The sequence below is a fragment of the Tamandua tetradactyla genome, chromosome 18 (genome assembly GCF_023851605.1).
Source record: "Tamandua tetradactyla isolate mTamTet1 chromosome 18, mTamTet1.pri, whole genome shotgun sequence".
Taxonomy (NCBI): domain Eukaryota; kingdom Metazoa; phylum Chordata; class Mammalia; order Pilosa; family Myrmecophagidae; genus Tamandua; species Tamandua tetradactyla.
The window spans coordinates 24187665-24211098 of NC_135344.1; the positions used below are offsets into that span (position 1 = coordinate 24187665).

General features: G+C 41.0%; 1 protein-coding gene across 6 annotated transcripts in view; it reads right to left on the reverse strand.

Annotated features, from left to right (window-relative positions):
• The window catches only part of NEDD4L (NEDD4 like E3 ubiquitin protein ligase), a 356789-nt gene that overhangs the window by 247894 nt on the left and 85461 nt on the right, over positions 1–23434 (reverse strand). The window contains exon 1 of one of the 6 annotated variants that reach the window (XM_077135375.1): positions 7971–7995. The exons of the other annotated variants lie outside the window; for them this stretch is intronic. The gene's annotated coding sequence lies outside the window, so the exon portion shown is untranslated. Of the gene's footprint in view, positions 1–7970; positions 7996–23434 lie in introns of those variants that run through there. 6 annotated transcript variants of the gene reach the window in all.

The following is a 23434-nucleotide window of genomic DNA, read 5'->3' on the forward strand; positions in this document are numbered from 1 at the left end:
GACTAGTTTTCATCTCTATCACTAGATTCACATTTAAAAGGAGACAACCCTATTAGGTTTACTGACCTCCTGTTGGGCAGAATCACTCTTCTCTAGCTTTACTTCCTTAGAATGTGCAAATGTGTTTTAACAGATTTAATATTTCAGTGAGCCTCATCATTGAGCAAAGCCATTTTATTAGGATGACATAATCAACAACTCATTAACCAGAAAGCAACACTGAAATATATTTCCTAGCATATCAGAATTTTGCCTTGTTTTGAATCATGCACTTTATTTTAAAGCATGATAGAAATTCATTCATTTCTTTTTTCAGTTTCTTCATCCGTGAGACTAAAGGATTTTATCTAAGTCCTAAACACGAGTTGTTTAAAAAATTTTAACTATTAAAAATCAAGTCACGGCGGGCCGCGGTGGCTCAGCGGGCAAGCGTGCTTGCCTGCCATGCCGGAGGACCCCGGTTCGATTCCCGGCCCCAGCCCATGTAAACAACAAAAACAAAAACAAAATATAATAAAAACAAGAAAATGTTTAAAGATGTTTCCCTTTCTTCCTCCTTTCCTTCCTTCTATCCTTCCTTCCTTCTCTGTCTTTCTTTAAAAAAAAAAAAAAAAAAAAAAAAAAAAAAAATCAAGTCACATTTTCTAGCTCTTTTTCATAACAGCAAGATAATTTCAATTACTACGTGGGTGGAAACTGCTTCAAAGGAAACCTATAACTTAATAATACCAGAACTAAAATTACAAATGTTGCCTATTTCCAACAGAATGCTCTGGAAGGAAAAAGAAAATAAACAAGAATGGTCATGTATTCTTTTTTAAGACAGCTGCAGGATGCTAGATTATGTTACACTGCTTTTCTGAAAGACCATTTAAAGTACATTTTAAAATATTTATTCCTTTCACAGATATTTAATATTTTATGAAGCTTGTTTATATTTGAATCGCCATAATATGGCATTCACATAATAATACAGAACAGGGGAAATTCCAAAATGACATAAGTAATACCATCAGTACTTCTTTTGTTTCTATTTATACTTCTATCCCAAATATAGCCTTTACCTGCATCAGAACATTGACTGAAACATAAATATCTGAAGAATAACTGAGTATTCTGGATAAGATTTGGGCTTGACTGATCCTATCCTAGAAGGGTCTGAGTGACTGGGAAACTTTTTTTTCAGCTTCCTGATTCCAGGTGGTGCTTGGACTCAGCAGGCGTTAGAGGTGGAGCAGTCACTGGCACTTGGTTCTGGCCCCATGTGGTTGCAATACACAATCCTATTTCTCCCCTTGACACAGAGAGAGAGAACTCTACCCTAAAGCAGCAGAAGGGGCTGTCCCACTGAGGTAACCATACAGGCAGTCCTAGCTTGGCACGGCACCCGAGTGGCTGCACAGAACCATGCAAAGCAAGGACCACCCGTACATAGGTTTCATTTTAGGGATTTTTTTTTCTGGATTCATGGCATTTTGTTAAGGCCTGTATCACATTCTTACTCTATGTTTAAAGTTTTTCTAGAGACTATTTTATTCTGTTTAATTTTATTTATGAACCTCTACTCAACACTATTTCTTCCTATAATTTGCAATTAATGTTTAATTTTAATGTGAAGCCCTCTGTACTTGGTTTTGACAGGGAACAATGTTTCACAAAGTTTAGAGACTTGCTTTTCCTTTTAATCTTCAAATGTGCACCCTGAGACACAAATGTCAACCTCTTCCCATTTCCAATTTAAATCTCTTCAATTCCATCCCCTGGGACACATTTTGTCCCCTTTACAAAGCTACTCTGTTCCTTGGATCCACCTACAAAGAGCTTGTTACTTTGATGAGGGTGATTTTTAAAATTAATATCAAATGAGAAGTTGTGGAAAGACAGGAACCACTGATTCATCTACAGCACAACAAAGCTCACACAGAAGCATTCCACAGACAAGTCAAGGGGACACGACTGGGGACTAGGTGTCAGAGGAACTGGAGTCGACTTCTTCCAAGACCTGAACATGGTCGTTTCTGACCCCCTCCTTCCAGAATCCTGGGGATGCAGGAAGAGCATCAGCCACCCTTCAAGCGGGCGTTAACAGTCATGGAATCGTGATATCCATCCTGGATGGGTGCTGGTTCTCTGCAAGATTCTAATGCTTCTATGCCAGAAGATGCATTAAGAAGCCACAGGGCCAGCACAGACTGTCTTCTTGGGGTACCAATTTACTAGGAGACTTGATGGGGGAAAACAGTGCTTCTCAAAAGGTAGATCCCAGACTAGCAGCATCAGCATTGTGGGGGATTGAACCACGTTCCCCACAGAAAGGCATGTCCAGTCCCCACAACTAGTCCCTGTTGGTGTAAAAGGGATTGTAGATCCAGGGGTGTAAGCCTGGCCCTGGCATTGCGGGACGTAACTTGCCCTGGCATCATGAAACATACGCTCCAAGAATGAGGTAGCCTTGGCATCATGGATTAACTGATCAAAAGGGGGAAAAGAAATAGAGTTTCAATGGCTAAGCGATTTCAAATACAGTTGAAAAGTCATTCTAGAGTTTACGCTTATGCAAGTTTCAGCCAGATATTGCAAATTGCCACAATATGGCAAACCCTAACCAACAGTGTTCCTGGGAACCCTGAAAAATATACTGTACTCTATAAAATTTTACTTATTAGGTTTGTTTTTCAGAGACTTAAAACCTCCAGATTGTTCTAATGCCAGAAAAGCTCTGAAATGCAGAGATGCTAGACTCTCCAAGAACAACAACCAGTTTCATTATATCATCCCTTTGCCCCTTAATAACACTGCCCCTTTCCAACACTGAAATAGTTAGAGTCATCGCACAGACATCCCTCTTCATTTTTGGGCCCTGTCTCTTAAAGATTTTAACCAGCTTTATTCGCAGAACCGTCCAAAAGATGGTGAATCCGGCTATTGGCAACATGTTTTTTCTCTGGCAAAACACCAGTACTAGCCACTGCCCTGAGACAAAACACAGGGACAGCTCTATGACCCCCACCAGCCAGAAGCAGATACAGAAGACAAACCTAGGCAATTCAGCCTCCCAAGAAAACTAAAAGGAAAAGGCTGGAATGTTAGGAAGAATCCCTTCTCCCATGATATGACCAACCCCTAACAAATATTCTAAGAAGCTTCCCCCACCCATGATTTCCAGGAAACCCACTAAGCCCACCCCAGCCCACACCCTCTTGTCCTCCAGCAGCTGTAATTTTGAGATAAGCTCCCCTTACCCAACATCCACCCTCTGGCAACTGCAACCCTGCATGACTATGGCGGCATCTAATTTTTAAACCTCGCCAATGAAAAGCTGCCAACTCCCAACTTAGCCCTCTGCTTTCAAAACCAACCATGGAAACCTGTCAACTTCCTGCTACCAAACTAGACAAAGAAAACCCACCGCCTCCCTTTCCCTATTTCCTACCAACCATCCTATATAAGCTGTCCCACTCCCCCTGCTCGGTGCTATCATCCTCTAAGGCAACACAGCCTCACAACAAAGCTCCTTTGATCTAGGAAGAAAAAAAAAAAAGGACCTTGGAAGATGTTAATAGCTAAAATGTGCCCAATCTGAATGAGGGGGGACCTCAATCCCATATGGCTAAAGTCCTTGTAAGCAAATGAAATTAGACACAGAAAAGAAGCCACAGGAGATGCAAGAAGCCAGAAGTCAATAGAACCCAAAAGAGAAAGACAATGCCTCCATGTGCAATGCCACATAACAGAAAAGCCAACGATCCATAACCACTGGCAGCCAGCCCCCAAAAGCCCCAACCTTTGGGCAGAAAGCATCATCTTGCTGATGCCTTGATTTTGGACTTCCACCTCAAAACTATAAGCCTACTGTATTTGTTTTAGTAGATGGGACAATAATACAAGTATCATCTGGGAACATGGCAGAAATGTAAGTTCTCAGGCCCCAGCCCAGACCTGCTGAATCAGAAACTCTGGGTATGTGGTCCAGGGATCTGGATTTACAAGTCCCCAGGTGATTCTAAAGTATGATAAAGTTGAAAAACAATGTTTAAGGATGAATAATGGAGCACAATGCACAATTTGCACAACTTTTTAAGACTGCACACTTGTAACGGGCCTGCTTTGGACTCTTCTGCAGGGGCACTGCTCCCTCCCTTTATCCCAGGGCAACACTAGGATGGAAATGTAAGAAGAGCCAATAATCTACATGGGACATGACTCCCAGAGGTGTAAAAACCTCTCTGACAATGTGGGACAGAAATCCTGGGATAAGCTGGGTCTCAGAAACAATGGATTGAGAAAACCTTCTCAATCAAAAGCGGGAAGAGAGAAATGAGACAAAATAAACTGTCAGTGGCTGAGAGATTTCAGAGAGTTTATCCTGGAGGTTATTCTTATGCATTATATAGACATGCCCTTTTTAGTTTATGGTACATTGGAGTGGTTAGAGGGAAGTACCTGAAACTGTAGAGCTATGTTCCAGCAGCCATGTTTCTTGAAGATGATTGTATAAATGACTAGCTTTTACAATGTGACTGTGTGATTGTGAAAACCTTGTGTCTGATGCTCCTTTTATCTAGGGTATGGACAGATGAGTAAAAAATATGGATAAAAAATAGACAAATAATGGGGGAACAAAAGTTAAAATAAATTGAGTAGATTGAAATACCAGTGGTCAGTGAGGGGGAGGGGTAAAGGGTATGGTAGATATGAGTTGTTTCTTTTTTCTTTTTTCTTTCTTTTACTGGAGAGATACAAATGTTCAAAAAATCATCATGGTGATGAATACACAACTATGTGATGATACTGTGAGCCATTGATTGTTACACCATGTATAGAATGTTTGTATGTCGAGAATGTATGTTTGTTTGTTAAGGTTTGACAATAAAAATATTTGTTTTTAAAAAAGTGCCAATAATATTTCTAAATGCAGATGACTCCCAGATATTTAGCTTCAACCCTAACTCCTCTCCTCTCCAGCACCCCAGCCCAGAATATTTTGTCTGTCTGAGCCAGCCCTGCTGGGAAGGGCAACCGGTATTGCCTACAGCTGTGTTCAGCTCATTCTTCTTGTTCTAAAGCTCACTCACCGCCTCTCGGTTCTTGCCAAGAACCACTCTGCTCTGGAAAGCCTTATGCCAAAACATCACAGAGGTTACTTTGGGATGGGGGAAGTTTGGGGTGTTTTCCGTTTAAAAATAATTTTCTATAATGTCTGAGTTGTTTTAAATTTTCTTCCAAAATTATACTTTTAAAATAAGAAATTAAATTGTTTTCAGGGGAGGTAGAATCATGCTGTGCTCTCTTCCTTGGCTCTCCAATGTAGAATTTTAAAACATCTAATTTTCACCCAATCTCATGGGTGCTGCCTCTTTATATCCTGTTTTATTACGTATATATTTGACACTTCTATCACCTAAGATTGATGTAATCCCATCGTCTCCCTTCTTTGCAGCTTCAGCCTGCTGTGGCCATTATGTTCCCTCCCTGTCCTGAAGGCTCTCAGACTCGCAGTTGTCCTGGTTACCTTTGGTCTGGGGTCTTTCCTTGAGCACTGCCCCCTACAAACCCTCTTACACATCCTCCTCCTCCTGGCTGTCTAAACCCACAGATGATTTCAAAACCCAGTCAATTAAATTACCATTAACACTTTACCTTATATGTCCAACACTAGTCAAAATACTAGTAACCCTCTCCAGGCTACCCTCACTCCATGAACGAACACACACACACACACACACACACACACACACACACACACACACACACAGAGTCCATCACCAGCCTACTTAGCGCACACTTTTATCTTTACCAGAGATCTGATAAATCTCTGTGCTATGGTGACTTACATAGTTTCACAATGGTTCTGGACCCTCACCCTCATATTTAGTAATCATTATATTGAGCACCTACTTACTGTGCATCAGAAATAAGCACTCTGGAACTACCACAACTTGTCTCTGACTTCCTGAAGCTTACCATGGTACATGAAACATTAAAAATACACATTGGGGTGGTGCAACAGTGGCTCAGTGGCAGAATTTTCACCTGCCATGCTGGCGACCTGGGTGCAATTCCCGGAGCCTCCCCATGCAAAAAAAAAAAAAAAAAAAAATACACGGTGCTTGGTAATTGATAGTGGTGATGGTAACACAACATTGTAAATGTAATTGATGCCATCAGACTGTACACATAAAAATTATTGAAATGGCAAATTTTATGTTTTATATATGTTTTACCACAACAAAATTTAATACACATGAGAGAGAGAGAGAGAGAGAGAAACTGATCCAGCCTGACAAAGAAAGAAAGAGAAGAATGGATAAACATCTGAGAGAAAAAGAGAACAAAGAAGAAGATTGGGAGGGTTGGGGGAGGAAGGAGAGAAATGGGGACTTTCCCCTTTTCTCTGGACTTTTCCCAGACTGGCTGGCAATGGGGAGAGCAGAGAGGGGGCTTCCAACAATTTCTACCAATTCCAATGCACAGTGGGAGCATCCAATTCTTTCTCTCCTCCCCTATTCCAGGGTTCAGCACCAGGAAGACCAATCTGTAGGTGTATTTTTAAGAAATGTTTTAGGAGAACACCTGAGAAATTCACACTTGGCAAAAGAAAGGATTCCAGTCAAAGTTGTTAGTCCTACGTAATGATGCCAGGAAGTTATGAAATGCCCTGCAGAGGTTTTTTAAAAATAGATTCCAATCCATCTGCCTGGCTTAGGCATGGACTGAATTCCGTAACAGAGTCAAAGTTCAAAGTCTTTTTCTGGTCTGAGGAGTCAGGGATTTGCACTAACCTGCTTGAGGAAGGGCCAAGGAGGAAGGTAAAGGTGAGATCCCCAATTCCAAGATCCAAGGGGGCCAATATGGAAACCAGCATCCTGGCCTTGGGGCCTGCCAGCAGGCATGGGCCAACCCAGACTCAGCAGGAACAGCTTAAGGAGGACCTGAGGTCCCAGAATAAGGGCTGTCTGTAGTTCTCCCCACTACTCCCCTTAAGAACACACCGCAATCTAGCAATCCGAGCTCTGAAATCCAGGACAGCCCAAGGATTCGTGATTTTCATTTCCTCCCTTTTAGCACTAGAAACAAGTTTCAACCCCATCTTTAAAATTCATCAAAAACAGAATGGTTGACAGCATATGCCAATGGGGTAGATAGCAGGAAAATGGATGATGTATTGACTCAGAACTAAAAGATACCACCCTGCCATGTGACACAGAATGCTGTTTTACAGCTAATTATATTTAAATCCTCATCAAATTCTTTTAACATTATAAACACTAAAAGAAAACACATCTTCTTCCAAAAATTATCTAACAATACTACTCAATATTCAATACTAGAAAGAGCCTCATGTAGAAAAGCAAACTGCATAGAAATAAATCACTATTGTGAAGATTTATTTCTCACTACATAAATTAAAAGAAACATTCACAGGTATTCTTTTTCACCTTTTGGGGAGAAAAATTCACAACTTTCACAATGTTCAAACATTTAAAATCCATTCACTTCCATAACCTTTTCCCCAAAGCAACACCTCCATTTAGTAAAATCAATTGGATCCATTTGCATTTGTCCCTAAATAATAAACTTCACGACTCTGAAATCTGACCAAAATTCAAGAAAGCAGTGAAAGAGGTCAAATATGTTATAAAATCAATATCTCAAGAATCAATGTAATATAAAACTACTATGACTACAGATGAATTGGCAGAGTTTTACAATGCTGCATAAATTCAAACCTCCTCCCCACCAAGAAAAATCTTACCAGGTGGCATTAGTTTAAGTGCTAGATGTCTCACTCAGGAGAATACACTAAATGTTAAAAATAAGGTAAACAGCTGGAAAATTCAAGGACATAAGCAGTTCTGAGGGTTTGCGGAAGTCATGGCTGCCTCCAGTGGTAATTTTCCATTGCCAGGTGGGAAGGTGAAAGGAAAGCAACCTTCACTGGACTCCCTGGAAAGTTAACCTCTCCGCACCTGAGGTCTGGTCCTCTCTGGAAAAGTCTGTCTCTCTCTTCCCAGCTCACTTCAAATCCCAGGTGCAAATGGAACTTTCCACCTGCCGAGTTACCTCTTTGAGGACATGTATGGGATTAGAGACAGAAAGCTCAGTGTCAGCTGACATCGGTTGAAAAGACTTCCCACCTTTGGTAAACGCTCAGAGGTCTCACCCTTCTTAAAGAAACCCTTTTCACATTTCCTCTTTCCCCCGGGCGAATGTTTCCTCTTCTGCTTTCATTCTGTGCAGTCACACGCTGGTGGCAGGGTTCTCAGAACACAGGGTCTGCATTGTTTCAATCAAGACAAACATACCCAGCTTCTAGATCGTCCCTGCCAGGCCATTATTCACAATGTATAATTCCTGAGTGACATTTAAATTCTCCCCACCTTCAAAGAGCAATGAAATCTTAAAATGCCAAAAATAAAGATTGACCTTTCTCCTAAGAAAGATCCAAGAATCCACTACACAGGTCTCGTCTTGTGAAAAGCTTAAATTAAGCTGGAAAAGAGAAAATAGGAGTTAAGTGGCCAATTAAACAAGAAAACAAGATAAGAAATTAACATGGTCAAAACAGAGTCTTCATATGAGCAATTATAGGAGGGAGGGGGAAGGTAACCTCCTTGCATCAGGGTCTCTGGCCCATACTGGGTCTCTGCAAGAATCAGAAATGGGTGTCCCCTCCCCTGGGGCGCACAACTTGACCAACAAACAACTCTGGCTGGGGCCCTTCAGCAGGCAGGCCCTGGACTGAGGGGTCACCAAGGCTGTGGTCAGAAGGGCAGGTGGGATTTGCTGGTACAGAAAGAAATGGGTAGCAAAGAGGGGCCTCGTGCATAAAAAGTCAAGTCAAAACCCCAGCTGAGAAGAGAACAAGAAAACTGGACAAAAGAGCAAGAGGAATTGACAGGGCAATATACAATTAGCAAACAAACATGAAAAACTGGTCAATCTCCCTCATCACTATATTTAAATTTAAACATGTGCTTTAATATCTCTTAAAGCAGGAAAATTTAAAAATGCCCAGCACAGTTAAGAACCATGGTGGTACTTTACAGAGAGGAAAACTGAGGCTTAGACACAAACTCCCCTAAACTCTCGAGGCTGGAAGACATACTCAGATTTCATCTCCTGGGAACATCTGAGTGATGGCCGGAGACAGTTTTGATGGTCACTGATGCGGAAAGACTACTGACATCTAGTGCTCCCGTGCCTAAACCCATGGCAGAGCCAACAGGCCTTGAACACAAGCTCTGTTGAGGGCTCAGAGTCCATCTAAGCCCATCCCCTTCAGCACGAGTATCCACCTTGGTTCCTGCTTCAGACCAAGCTTATTCATTAATTCACTCCCTCATTTGTTCCGCCTTTCTCCTGGGACATAATTTGTGAGACCCAGGGCAAAATGAAAATGCAGGGCCTGTTCAAAAACTAAGCATTTCAAGACAGTGAGAGCAGAATATAAAACCAAACACAGGTCCCTTCTGAGTGTGGGACCCTGTGTCACACACCCATGAAACTGACCCTGAGCTCCTCCTTGCCCTTCTCCAGCATCCTCCACCCCCACCCCTTGCCTTCTCCAGTGTCCCTTCCCCTTTCCTTGCCCTTCTCCAGCATCCCCTACCCCCACTTCTTGCCCTTCTCCAGTATCCTTTTCCTCAGCATCCCCTTTTTCCCCATCCTCCATACCGAGCCCGCTGAGACTCCCTTTATCTTCAACCTTTTCCAAATTGCTCCCACCACTTTCCTATCACAATTGAAGTATAGCTCTGCACTGAGGACAGGGCTGGGAAGGCCAGGTATTCTTGCACACTTCACTATCCACAAGGCCAGGGCTGAATCTTATGCTGGAACTTTCTACCGCAGCCTCCAAACCTCTGCTCCTCCAATCATCAGGATAGAGCTCACCTGTTTTCACCTCCTGCCATCTAGTCACCCTACCGTCCTTCCTCTTTGCCATAATTACTTACCTACAGACCACCCGGCTGGTGGTCTTAACACCACCATACTCCATCATTTCTTCAAAGACAACTCTGGAACCTGGCTTCCTCTCTGGTACAAATTCCGCATTATCCTAGATGACATCAATGTGGGTGGCCCTGGGTTCATAAATGACCTCCTGGGCTGCAAGCAGCTCCACCCATCCACACCCATACCCATGCTGGACTTTGCCTCTATCAGGAACTGTTCTGTCTCCTCAACTCTAGAGTGCCCATCCTCCCAGGTCTGGTCACCTTTCTGAAGATCAATACAAGAGCAACATGATAAAAACAAAGGTTAACTGAGCATCTACAGGAAGTCTAGCAATGTTAATACATTTTATACTTTTTGTATGCATTGCCTCTTTTAGTCCTCACACTACCCAAGATGGGTCCTGTCACATCCATCGGTAGGGGATTGGTTAAATAAGGCATGGTAATAACTATTACTATTAAAGTTACCATCTTAACCAACAATACCTGATGAAGTGCTAACACTATATCAGCATTTGCTCATTGAATCCTCACAAGTTGGTGAATTTTACAAATGAGAAAATGCCCAACATGTTATTCACAGTAAAAACAGAAGGTACATTAGAATAGAGAATTTGATTCCAAATTTAATTCCTTAAGATGATACATTATGGGGGAGGGGCCAAGATGGCGGCTTAGCAATGTGCACGTTTTAGTTCGTCCTCCAGAACAACTACTAAATAACCAGAAACAGTACAGAACAGCTCCCGGAGCCACGTCAGTGACCAGACACACAGTGTACCCTAGTCGGGACCAGCTGGACCGGCTGCAAGCCCCCCCAAAACCGTGAGTTCCCCAAGCCGTGGCGGCGAGTGCCCAGCACCCCTCCCCACAGGCGGCTTCCCAGAGGGAAAGGAAAGAGACTCTAAACCTGGTCAAGGCAGAGGTCGATCATTGGGCTCACAGAAAAAGAGGAAAGGGGAGGAAACAGAGGTTTTAGTGGCTGTGTTTCTACGGAGACTTGGCAACCTCTGGATTCAGCAGCAGGACTTCTCCAGCTGCAACTACCCCAGGCATAGGCAGAAACGGGCTGCTTTCAGGGCTGTCTTCCACCTGTGCCTTCCCCAGGAGAGGGGTGAAGCCCAACTCAGGTAGAATCCCTCCGTCAAGGAATTCAGACCCCAGGGCTTGGCAATTTGAAGCCATTAAAACCAGCCTACAACCTCTCCTCCTTTTCCACCACGCCCCCAGCAGGGAGAGTCTTCCAAAGTTAAAAGTGCCGCAACATCTTTTGCTGGTGGGACCAGCAGGCAGACGCGCCACATACTGCGCAGGATAAGAAAAACAGAACCCAGAGACTTCACAGGAAAGTCTTTTAACCTGCTGGGTCTCACCCTCAGGGAAAACTGAAGCAGGTGACTCCTTGCCCCTGATAGGAGGCCAGTTTAGTCCAGGAAAACCCGGCTGGAGTCTATAATACCTATGTAGACCCTTCTAAGGGTGGGGAGGGAAAAGGCACCATACAAGCAGGGCAAGAAACAAGAAAACAAGAACTGAAAAATTATCCTCTGTTAAACAAAACCTAAGCTAGAGGTCCAGAAAAAGCTGAACTGAAGGTCAAAGAACAGATAGACAACAAATTCATCTAGCAAGAAAACCCTAGGTAAGAGAAGTGAAAGCAATCACCAGAATAAACTAATTAAGGTAATTAAATGTCTAGCTACCAGCAAAAAATAACAAATCAAACCAGGAAAATTGAAGATATGGCCCAGTCAAAGGAACAAACCAATAGTTCAAATGAGATACAGGAGCTGAGACAACTAATTCTGAATATATGAACAGAAATGGAAAACCTCATCAAAAACCTAATCAACGAATTGAGGGAGGATAGGAAGAAGGCAAGGAGCGAACGAAAAGAAGAAATGGAAAGTCCGAAAAAACAAATCACGGAACTTATGGGGATGAAAGATACAGTAGAAGAGATGAAAAAAACAATGGAAACCTACAATGATAGATTTCAAGAGACAGAGGTTAGGATTAGTGAACTGGAGGACGGAACATCTGAAATCCTACAAGATACAGAAACTATAGGGGAAAAAATGGAAAAATATGAACAGGGACTCAGGGAATTGAATGATAATATGAAGCGCACAAATATACGTGTTGTGGGGGTCCCAGAAGGAGAAGAGAAGGGAAAAGGAGGAGAAAAACTAATGGAAGATATTATCACTGAAAATTTCCCAACTCTTATGAAAGACTTAAAATTACAGATCCAAGAAGTGCAGCGTACCCCAAAGAGAACAGATCCAAATAGATGTTCTCCAAGACACTTACTAGTCAGAATGTCAGAGGTCAAAGAGAAAGAGAGGATCTTGAAAGCAGCAAGAGAAAAGCAATCCATCACATACAAGGGAAACCCAATAAGACTATGTGTAGATTTCTCAGCAGAAACCATGGAGGCGAGAAGACAGTGGGATGATATATTTAAATTACTAAAAGAGAAAAACTGCCAACCAAGAATTCTATACCCAACAAAATTGTCCTTCAAAAATGAGGGAGAAATTAAAACATTTTCAGACAAAAAATCACTGAGAGAATTTGTGACCAAGAGACCAGCTCTGCAAGAAATACTAAAGGGAGCACTAGAGACAGATATGAAAAGACAGAAGAGAGAGGTGTGGAGAAGAGTGTAGAAAAAAGGAAAATCAGATATGACATACAAAATACAAAGGCAAAATGGTAGAGGAAAGTACTACCCAAACAGTAATAACACTAAATGCTAATGGATTGAACTCCCCAATCAAAAGACATAGACTGGCAGAATGGATTAAAAAACAGGATTCTTCTATATGCTGTCTACAGGAAACACATCTTAGACCCAAAGATAAAAATAGGTTGAAAGCGAAAGGTTGGGAAAAGATATTTCATGCAAATAACAACCAGAAAAGAGCAGGAGTAGCTATACTAACATCCAACAAATTAGACTTCAAATGTAAAACAGTTAAAAGAGACAAAGAAGGATACTATCTACTAATAAAAGGAGCAATTCAACAAGAAGACATAACAATCATAAATATTTATGCACAGAACCAGAATGCCCCAAAATACATGAGGCAAACACTGCAAACACTGAAAAGGGAAATAGACACATATACCATAATAGCTGGAGACTTCAATTCCCCACTCTCATCAATGGACAGAACATCTAGACAGAGGATCAATAAAGAAACAGGGAATTTGAATATTACAATAAATGAGCTAGACTTAACAGACATTTATAGGACATTACACCCCACAACAGCAGGATACACCTTTTTCTCAAGTGCTCATGGATCATTTTCAAAGATAGACCATATGCTGGGTCACAAAGCAAGTCTCAACAAATTTAAAAAGATTGAAATCATACACAATGCTTTCTCAGATCATAAAGGAATGAAGTTGGAAATCAATAATAGGCAGAGCGCCAGAAAATTCACAAATATGTGGAGGCTCAACAACACACTCTTAAACAACCAGTGGGTCAAGGAAGAAATTACAAGAGAAATCAGTAAATTTCTCGAGGCAAAGGAACATGAAACACAACATATCAAAACCTATGGGACACAGCAAAGGCAGTACTAAGAGGGAAATTTATTGCCCTAAATGCCTATATCAAAAAAGAAGAAAGGGCAAAAATTCAGGAATTAACTGTCCATTTGGAAGAACTGGAGAAAGAACAACAAACTAACCCCAAAACAAGCAAAAGGAAAGAAATAACAAAGATTAGAGCAGAAATAAATGAAATTGAGAACACGAAAACAATTGAGAAAATCAATAAAACCAGAAGTTGGTTCTATGAGAAAATCAGTAAGATTGATGGGGCCTTAGCAAGATTGACAAAAAGAAGAAGAGAGAGGATGCAAATAAATAAGATCAGAAATGGAACAGGAGACATAACCACTGACCCCACAGAAAAAAAGGAGGTAATAACAGGATACTATGAACAACTTTATGCAAATAAATACAACAATGTACATGACATGGACAACTTCCTAGAAAGGCATGGACAACTTCCTAGAAAAGCATGAACAACCAACTTTGACTCAAGAAGGAATAGATGACCTCAACAAACCAATCACAAGTAAAGAAATTGAATCAGTCATTAAAAAGCTTCCCAAAAAGAAAAGTCCAGGACCAGACGGCTTCACATGTGAATTCTACCAAACATTCCAGAAAGAATTAGTACCAATCCTGCTCAAACGCTTCAAAAAATTTGAAGTGGAAGGAAAGCTACCTAATTCATTCTATGAAGCCAACATCACCCTCATACCAAAACCAGGCAAAGATATTACAAAAAAAGAAAACTACAGACCAATCTCTCTAATGAATATAGATGCAAAAATCCTCAACAAAATTCTAGCAAATCGAATCCAGCAACACATTAAAAGAATTATACATCATGACCAAGTAGGATTCATCCCAGGTATGCAAGGATGGTTCAACATAAGAAAATCAATTAATGTAATATACCATATCAACAAATCAACGCAGAAAAATCACATGATCATCTCAATTGATGCAGAGAAGGCATTTGACAAAATTCAACATCCTTTCCTGTTGAAAACACTTCAAAGGATAGGAATACAAGGGAATTTCCTTAAAATGATAAAGGGAATATATTAAAAACCCACAGCTAATATCATCCTCAATGGGGAAAAACTGAAAACTTTCCCCCTAAGAACAGGAACAAGACAAGGATGTCCACTATCACCACTGTTATTCAACATTGTGTTGGAAGTTCTGGTCAGAGCAATTAGACAAGAAAAAGAAATACAAGGTGTTCTAGTTTGCTAGCTGCTGGAATGCAATATACCAGAAACGGAATGGCTTTTAAAAAGGGGAATTTAATGAGTTGCTAGTTTACAGATCTAAGGCCGAGAAAATGTCCCAATTAAAACAAGTCTATAGAAATGTCCAATCAAAGGCATCCAGGGGAAGATACCTTGGTTCAAGAAGGTCGATGAAGTTCAGGGTCTCTCTCTCAAGTGAGACGGCACATGGCGAACACAGTCAGGGCTTCTCTCTCAGCTGGAAGGGCACATGGCAAATACGGCGTCATCTGCTAGCTTTCTCTCCTGGCTTCCTATTTCATGAAGCTCCCCGGGAGGCGTTTTCCTTCTTCATCTCCAAAGGTCACTGGCTGGTGGACTCTCTACTTCGTGGTGCTGCAGCATTCTCTGCTCTCTCTGAATCTCTCATTCTCCAAAATGTTTCCTCTTTTATAGGACTTCAGAAACTAATCAAGACCCACTCAAATGGGTGGAGACATGTCATCCCCTAATCCAGTTTAACAACCATTCTTAACTAAATCACATCAACCAGGGAGATGATCTCATTACAGTTTCAAACATATAGTATTGAATAGAGAATATTCTACCTTTATGAAATGAGATTTATATTAAAACATGGCTTTTCTTAGGGGGCATACTTCCTTCCAAACCAGCACACGAGGCATCAAAATTGGAAAGGAAGAAGTAAAACTATCACTGTTTGCAGATGATATGATACTATATGTCGAAAACCCTGAAAAATCCACAACAAAACTACCAGAGCTAATAAACGAGTACAGCAAAGTGGCAGGTTACAAGATCAACATTCAAAAATCTGTAGTGTTTCTATACACTAAAAATGAACAAGCTGAGGGGGAAATCAAGAAACGAATTCCATTTACGATTGCAACTAAAAGAATAAAATACTTAGAAATAAATTTAACTAAAGAGACAAAAGACCTATACAAAGAAAACTATAAGAAACTGTTAAAAGAAATCACAGAAGACCTAAATAGACAGAAGGGCATACCGTGTTCATGGATTGGAAGACTAAATATAGTTAAGATGTCAATTCTACCTAAATTGATTTACAGATTCAATGCAATACCAATCAAAATCCCAACAACTTACTTTTCAGAAATAGAAAAATCAATAAGCAAATTTATCTGGAAGGGCAGGGTGCCCCAAATTGCTAGAAGTATCTTGAGGAAAAAAAAACAAAGCTGGAGGTCTCACACTGCCAGACTTTAAGGCATATTATGAAGCCACAGTGGTCAAAACAGCATGGTACTGGCATAAAGATAGATATATTGACCAATGGAATCGAATAGAGTGCTCAGATATAGACCCTCTCATCTATGGACATTTGATCTTTGATAAGGCAGTCAAGCCAACTCACCTGGGACAGAACAGTCTCTTCAATAAATGGTGCCTAGAGAACTGGATATCCATACGCAAAAGAATGAAAGAGGACCCGTATCTCACACCCTATACAAAAGTTAACTCAAAATGGATCAAAGATCTAAATATCAGGTCTAAGACCATAAAACAGTTAGAGGAAAATGTAGGGAAATATCTTATAAATCTTATAATTGAAGGCGGTTTTATAGACCTTACACCTAAAGCAAGAGCACTGAAGAAAGAAAGAAAGAAATGGGAACTCCTCAAAATTAAACACTTGTGTGCATCAAAGAAAGTAAAAAGACAGCCTACACAATGGGAGACAATATTTGGAAACGACATATCAGATAAAGGTCTAGTATCCAGAATTTATAATGAGATTGTTCAACTCAACAACAAAAAGACAGCCAATCCAATTACAAAATGGGAAAAAGACTTGAACAGACACTTCTCAGAAGAGAAAATACAAATGGCCAAAAGGCACATGAAGAGATGCTCAATGTCCCTGGCCATTATAGAAATGCAAATCAAAACCACAATGAGATATCATCTCATACCAACCAGAATGGCCATTACTAACAAAACAGAAAATGACAAGTGCTGGAGAGGATGTGGAGAAAGAGGCACACTTATCCACTGTTGGTGGGAATGTCAAATGGTGCAACCGCTGTGGAAGGCAGTTTGGCGGTTCTTCAAAAACCTGAATATAGAATTGCCATATGACCCAGCAATACCATTGCTAGGTATCTACTCAGAGGATGTAAGGGCAAAGACACAAACGGACATTTGCACACCAATGTTTATAGCAGCATTATTTACAATTGCAAGGAGATGGAAACAGCCAAAATGTCCATCAACAGATGAGTGGCTAAACAAACTATGGTATATGTAGCTTTAAGACAGAATAAACTTATGAAGTATGTAACAACATGGATGGACCTTGAGAACATTATGCTGAGTGAGACTAGCCAAAAACTAAAGGACAAATACTGTATGGTCTCATTGATATGAACTGACATTAGTGAATAAACTTGCAATATTTTGTTTGTAACAGAGACCATCAGGAGATAGAAATAGGGTAAGATATTGGGTAATTGGAGCTGAAGGGACAGAGACTGTGCAACAGGACTGGATACAAAACCTCAGAAATGGACAGGACAATACTACCTAACTGTAATATAATTATGTTAAAACACTGAATGAAGCTGCATGTGAGAATGATAGAGGGAGGAGGGCTGGGGACATATTGAAATCAGAAAGAAAGATAGATGTTAAAGATTGAGATGGTATAATCTAGGAATGCCTAGAGTGTATAATAATAGTGAAATGTACAAGGTACAATTTTAAAAATGTTTTTGCATGAGGAAGAACAAAGGAATGTCATTATTGCAGGGTACTGAAAATAAATGGTAATTAATATTTTAAAATGTCACCTTCTGTGTGAGACTAAAGCAAAAAATGTTTATTTGGTAGAAAATTAATATTTTGACTAGTGCATTTCCTAATATAACTTATGTAGATAGTTTGATTGAACGCCATAAGTACTTGGAATCTCAGGTAGCACATGAGATTTTGTTGGTTTGTCCAGAGTGATACCCTGATGAATCCCAGAGCGATCGTCAGTGAGTGGAAAAGTATCTGCAAAGCCCTCTTCGGGGAGTGGTGAGAACAGGGAGAAATCCAACCTCCCCAAGTTGAATTCTTGATATCCTCACAAACAGTGTGGACAACCAAAGCTATAGGCAGAGCCCCCAGTCTTGGGGTTTGTTCATATGAAACTTAACCCCACAAAGGATAGGTCAAGTCTACTTAAAATTTAGGCCTAAGAGTCACTCCCAAGAGTTTCTTTTGTTGCTCAGATGTGGCCCCTCTCTCCAGCCAACACAACGAGCAGTCTCACCACCCTACCCCTCTCTACGCGGGACATGACTCCCAGGGGTGTGGACCTTCCTGGCAACGTGGGACAGAGATCCTGGAATGAGCTGAGACTTAGCATCAAGGGAGTGAGAAACCTTCTCGACCAAAAGAGGGAAGAGGGAAATGAGACAAAGTGTCAATGGCTGAGAGATTCCAAACAGAGTCGAGAGGTTATCCTGGAGGTTATTCTTATGCATCAAGTAGATATCATCTTGTTATTCAAGATGTAATGGAGAGGCTGGAGGGAACTGCCTGAAAATGTAGAGCTGTGTTCCAGTAGCCATTTTCTTGAGGATGATTGAATAATGATACAGCTGTAACAATGTGACAGTGTGATTGTGAAAACCTTGTGTCTGATGCTCCTTTTATCTACCTTGTCAACAGAGGAGTAGAACATATGGAATAAAAATAAATAATAGGGGGAAGAAATGTTAAAATAAATTTAGTTTGAAATGCTAGTGATCAATGAAGGCAAGGGGTAAGGGGTATGATAGGTACAATCTTTTTTTTTTCTTTCCTGTGTTCGTTTCATTTCTTTTTCTATTGACTTTTTGTTTCTTTTTCTGAATTAATGCAAATGTTCTAAGAAATGTTGAATATGCAACTAGGTGATGATATTGTGAATTACTGATTATGTATGTTTTATTTTGTTTCTTATTTTTTAAATTAATAAATAAATTAAAAAAAAACCCTATCAGAGTTCCAACTGAAAAAAAAAAAAGATGATACATTATGCTGCTTTTTTATTTACCGACTTCTCAACTCCAAATCTGCCCATTCCTTCTCTACCCTCTGAGACTTGGGCTGGGACTTCGCAAAATACATTTCCCCTTACACCCTTACTAGCCAGTTTCCTGCTAGGGCCTGCCAAGCATTTAAAGTAATGCATGTGTTACAAAGAAGAAAAAAAAAAAAAATCAAAGAACCACAGAAAAATATATAGATTTTTTTTTTTAAGAGTATACAGTGAAAACTTCCTAGTTTGAGTTGTTATTAGGGATAGATTATGGGTCAAGAATATTTTTGTCTACATCAATTGACAAAATCAATTCATGTTCTCGGAGAGCCATATAGATCAAGTTGAATCAAGAGAGCTGTGTCTAATGAAGTCTACATCCAAACAGCTGTGTTCATGCTTCTGCTTCTTTGCAAACCTCCCTAATAGGGGAAGCTTATGAAACCAGTGAAGAAGCCCTCCCCCCCAAGAGTGAAGCATGGCTAAAGCTGAGCGTGTGGGATGGAAGGAACAAGAGAGGCGAGATTGGCTGGTTATGTGGGAGTGGGAGAAGACTGTAGGTTAAGGCTTTTGGATTTAGTTTCCTACTCTGACCAGATTTATATTGTGGTCACATGGCCCTAGCTCGGTGTTCACTGCACTGGAACAGGGCAAGAGGAGAATCAGGGACAGGAGGCAGGAGATGGGAGCCTGCTCAGGTAACTCAGGTGTGCAATAGCACATGGCCTGGATGAGGCCTCCCACCCAGACTCGGAGGGCTGCACCTGGTGGAGGACAGAGCTCACAGTGTGCACCTGCCTTGCAGATGACATATGGAGGGCAAATGTGTAACAGAGGCTTAGTTGCAGCAACTGAGGACCTGCTCAAGTCTCAGCTGGTGACTGGAGCTGGGAGGAGAGGAGGGGGTCTTCCTCCTGTTTTCCTGTTCATGTCACTGTCACTCCGGCCTCAGCAGGAGGCTCCAGCCTCCAGCTTTTTGCAGTACTACCCCTGCTGTGTCTCCTGGGAGCATCTGCATTCTCAACCAGCTCTTCATTCCCCCAGTTCAGAGGGAGGGGTTGCCTGTTTCCTGCAGTTATCTGAGGGTTATCCTTCAAGTTCTTACAGACTTGCACACCTATGTAAGCAATTTCCTGTGTTAGACCCCTTGGTTGGCAATCCTGACCAATGCCCATATCACATATACATTTATTCAACAAGCAATTATTAAGTCTCTACACTGCATAGTGATTCTTTCAGCTGCTGGGGATACAGCACTCAAAGGACAAACTCAGCCCACTCTCACAGGACACATATTCCAAAACCATGTCTGTTTATGTGCACAGAATGGGGTCCAGACATGCCAAAACATTATTTCAGTCTTGGGAGACCATGGGGAAACTTTATTTTCTTCTTTTTCTTTTTTTATGGTTTATATTTTTTCTGCTATTTACTTTTATAATCCTAAAATTCAATAAATAACTTAAAAATAAAGTAGACACTATCTTCCTCTTTAAACTCCACGATGCTTTAAAGAGAACAACAGTCTCTTTAAGACTAAATGGGAAAAGAAAAACGATGCTGCTCCCATGGTCATGAAACGATATTTATGGCTGAATGTTTTGCTTTGACCAAAGAGCACACGACAAAAAAGTTACCATTACAACAAAAAGAAAATGACTGAAGTTCTTGGTATTTCTATCTAAATGAAAAGCTATGACTTTTAATAATACCTAAAATAATATTTTGGGTACCTAACATTGTACCACAGGGAAAATGTCAACTTGTATATAGTATTACCTAATTCCCTTCTCTCCTAGATGTGAGACAACATAAAGCCTCATGGTCTACACGGACCCGCATATACAAAGTCTGGGAGCTGGCCTGCCAGCCCTGGTCCTTTCACCTCACTCCCTTGGATAGCTACGGAAGGCTTAGCCATCACACAGCCTAGACCTGCGACTTCTGTACAAGGTCTGTTAGCAGGAGGAATTAATTTCTACTTCCTCTTGCCTTCGTTCCCCATACAGTCCTCACGCCTTCCAAAGGGCCTACGTGCAGAGCGCTGGGCAGCACAGTTCATTGGCGCTCCTAGAGCAGAAACATCCTGTTGCTATGGCCCTCGAGTCAGCTCACTTCATTATCCTTAAACAGCACTGCATCACTGCTGGCCTTGGGTGTGTAACTGACCATGACAGAGACTTTTAAAGCCAGTCCCAGTGCCTGTTGTCAACACGGCAGATAAGGAGGAAATACGAACGTAAACCAAACTGCCTCTTCTTTTTTTTTTTTTTAAGAATTTAAAGAGAATTACAGAAAATTCTAGTTCAAAAGCAACTAATCCTTTTGTTGAGAGAGTAGACAGTTGAATGTTATGATGAGAAGTCAAGAGTGTCAAGTTATTTTCTTTTGTAACTTTCGGGAAACTGAGACTTAATAATTTGCCCAGCAGTGAACAGAGATGCAACCCTTTTCTTGAAGGGATGCCAGGAGGGCAGAGATGACATTTACAAAGCAGCTAACCCAGGACCTGGCACACAAAATTGCTCAATACATGTTATTTCCCTCCAAGCAATCAAATGAGATGCCTACTTAGAACTAGGGGACAGGTCTGCCGACCTCTGCTGAGGATTCTGTCCATTTTTGCAGATTGCATTTCTCCATTAACAGGATGGTTTTCAATTCTGCTTCATGCATGTAGTCTAGTCTCCAATCCATACCTATTTCTGTAGACTGCCAGCCACCAGATATTGGTGATTTGATAATCAGTAAATATTGAAAATAAAGACGCTTCCTAAAGTGTTAAAAACAATCAGAAAAGATAAGGAAAGGTAAGGTTTGTGATTAATTTTCAAGCTCCTTTTGTTGCTGCACAGGAGACGGGAAATTAAAATCTCGTTTCAAGAGTCTTCATTACCTGGATCTGAACTTTCCTGAAATATCTGACATTAAAATGGCAAGTGGTAAGACTGTTTCCTGAACACAGAAATGGTTAAGCAAGTAATGATAAATATATTAAATGCAGTTGTTTCTACAAAGCAGAGTACAGGATAAGATTCTAAAAACATTTCTATAGATTGAGTTTTCAGACCACCAAGAACTCATCTAAGTTTAGGAAATGTCTGAACCAGTTTGCCAGGTCATGAAATGTCAGAGAAATCTCTGTCAATATCAGCTCCCCGCACACGCCAATAAAGAAGCAAGATGCTCCTTCTGAAAACTGAAGTGACACAGACATTAAATCAGAATCAGAATTTAACAGTGGGTGGCTCACATTCAATTAGAGATCTTATAAGGGAAAAAGACCCAAAATAACAGGCACCTGCTCGCATTACGTTACTCCGAAATTTGCCATGACCATAATCTCATACTTAACTTGCACAAAATACGGCAGCACTGTTCTTGCAGCCCCTCTGAGTATCATCAAACATAAGTTTTGGGATGCAGGAGCTGTGCCAGGTAATAACCACAGGGGCTGGCACTAAGGCTATTTCATGTTCTTAATTTGAAATGTATAAACTGGGGACAGGTGAGGGGAAATTTTCAAATAATCCCTTTAGCTACATCCAATCCAACATCTTCATATTAATTATGCATGTACACAGTCAGGAAACCAGGACCTGCTTTCAGAATCAGATTAGAACGAAAAGAGTAATTGTCACCAAATGAAGAGATATAGCACTAGAAATTTAAAAAACAGTAATAATGAAAATGGTAGCTGTACTCTCTCAATGACAGGGTCAAAATTTTACTTTGTTTCCATCCCACCCATGATTTATTAGGGGAAATTTATATTATTGTACTCTGTAATGAGATGAGTTACTCCAGCCCATCCCAGCGACCTGTACTTTCTCTAATCTTAATAATTTATATTGTTTCTCCCCACAGTAATACACTGCCTCTGCCCCTGTATGGAGAAGTCTCCAATCACGGGGAAGGAGAGACAACCTTTCCCTGTTCTCATCAACCCTAACTGTTCCTTGATGCCTGCCGCGGGACCGGTTAGTGCTAACCTCTGCTACCAACCTAGCAGGAAAGCATCCTTAGCCTCCTTCCATCGACAAGGAAACTGAGGCTGGGAGAAGAGAAATACCAGGCCTAAGAGCAGCCCTTGGGTGGCAGGGACGTTGGGACCCCCACATCCAGGACTGTCTTCCCCCAAAGCCTTCTGTTGTCTCATCAGAATCATTTCATCATCAATCTGACAGTCGTCTGGCATCATGAAACCCTGGGCACTTCCTTTAAGGTTTGCTGAGATTATTCTCAGAGAAACAGGCGATGATTCAGATCAAAGGCAATTCCACCTGATTTAGCCCCAGCTGGAGACCTGAGAGGGGCTGCAGCAGGCACAGAGGTTTAATTCATCAGCAGAACTCCATCTGCGAAAAGTGGAATAGATGGATTACACAGGGGAGGCATTTCTTCTCTGTGAATACCACTTAAAATATACCACAAAAATGGAAAGGAATCCTTTGCCTGAATAGACAAAAGAATCCACTGATTACTACAAGAAGAAGCCAATCTGATTGGAATGTTTACAACAGGCAGCGCCAATCTGCATTTTTCTAACATGACAAGAGGAGATGCCAGTGGCCCTTCATGGGGGGCCAAGAGTGGGCTTTTATAAAACTAAAAAATTATCATTTTATCCA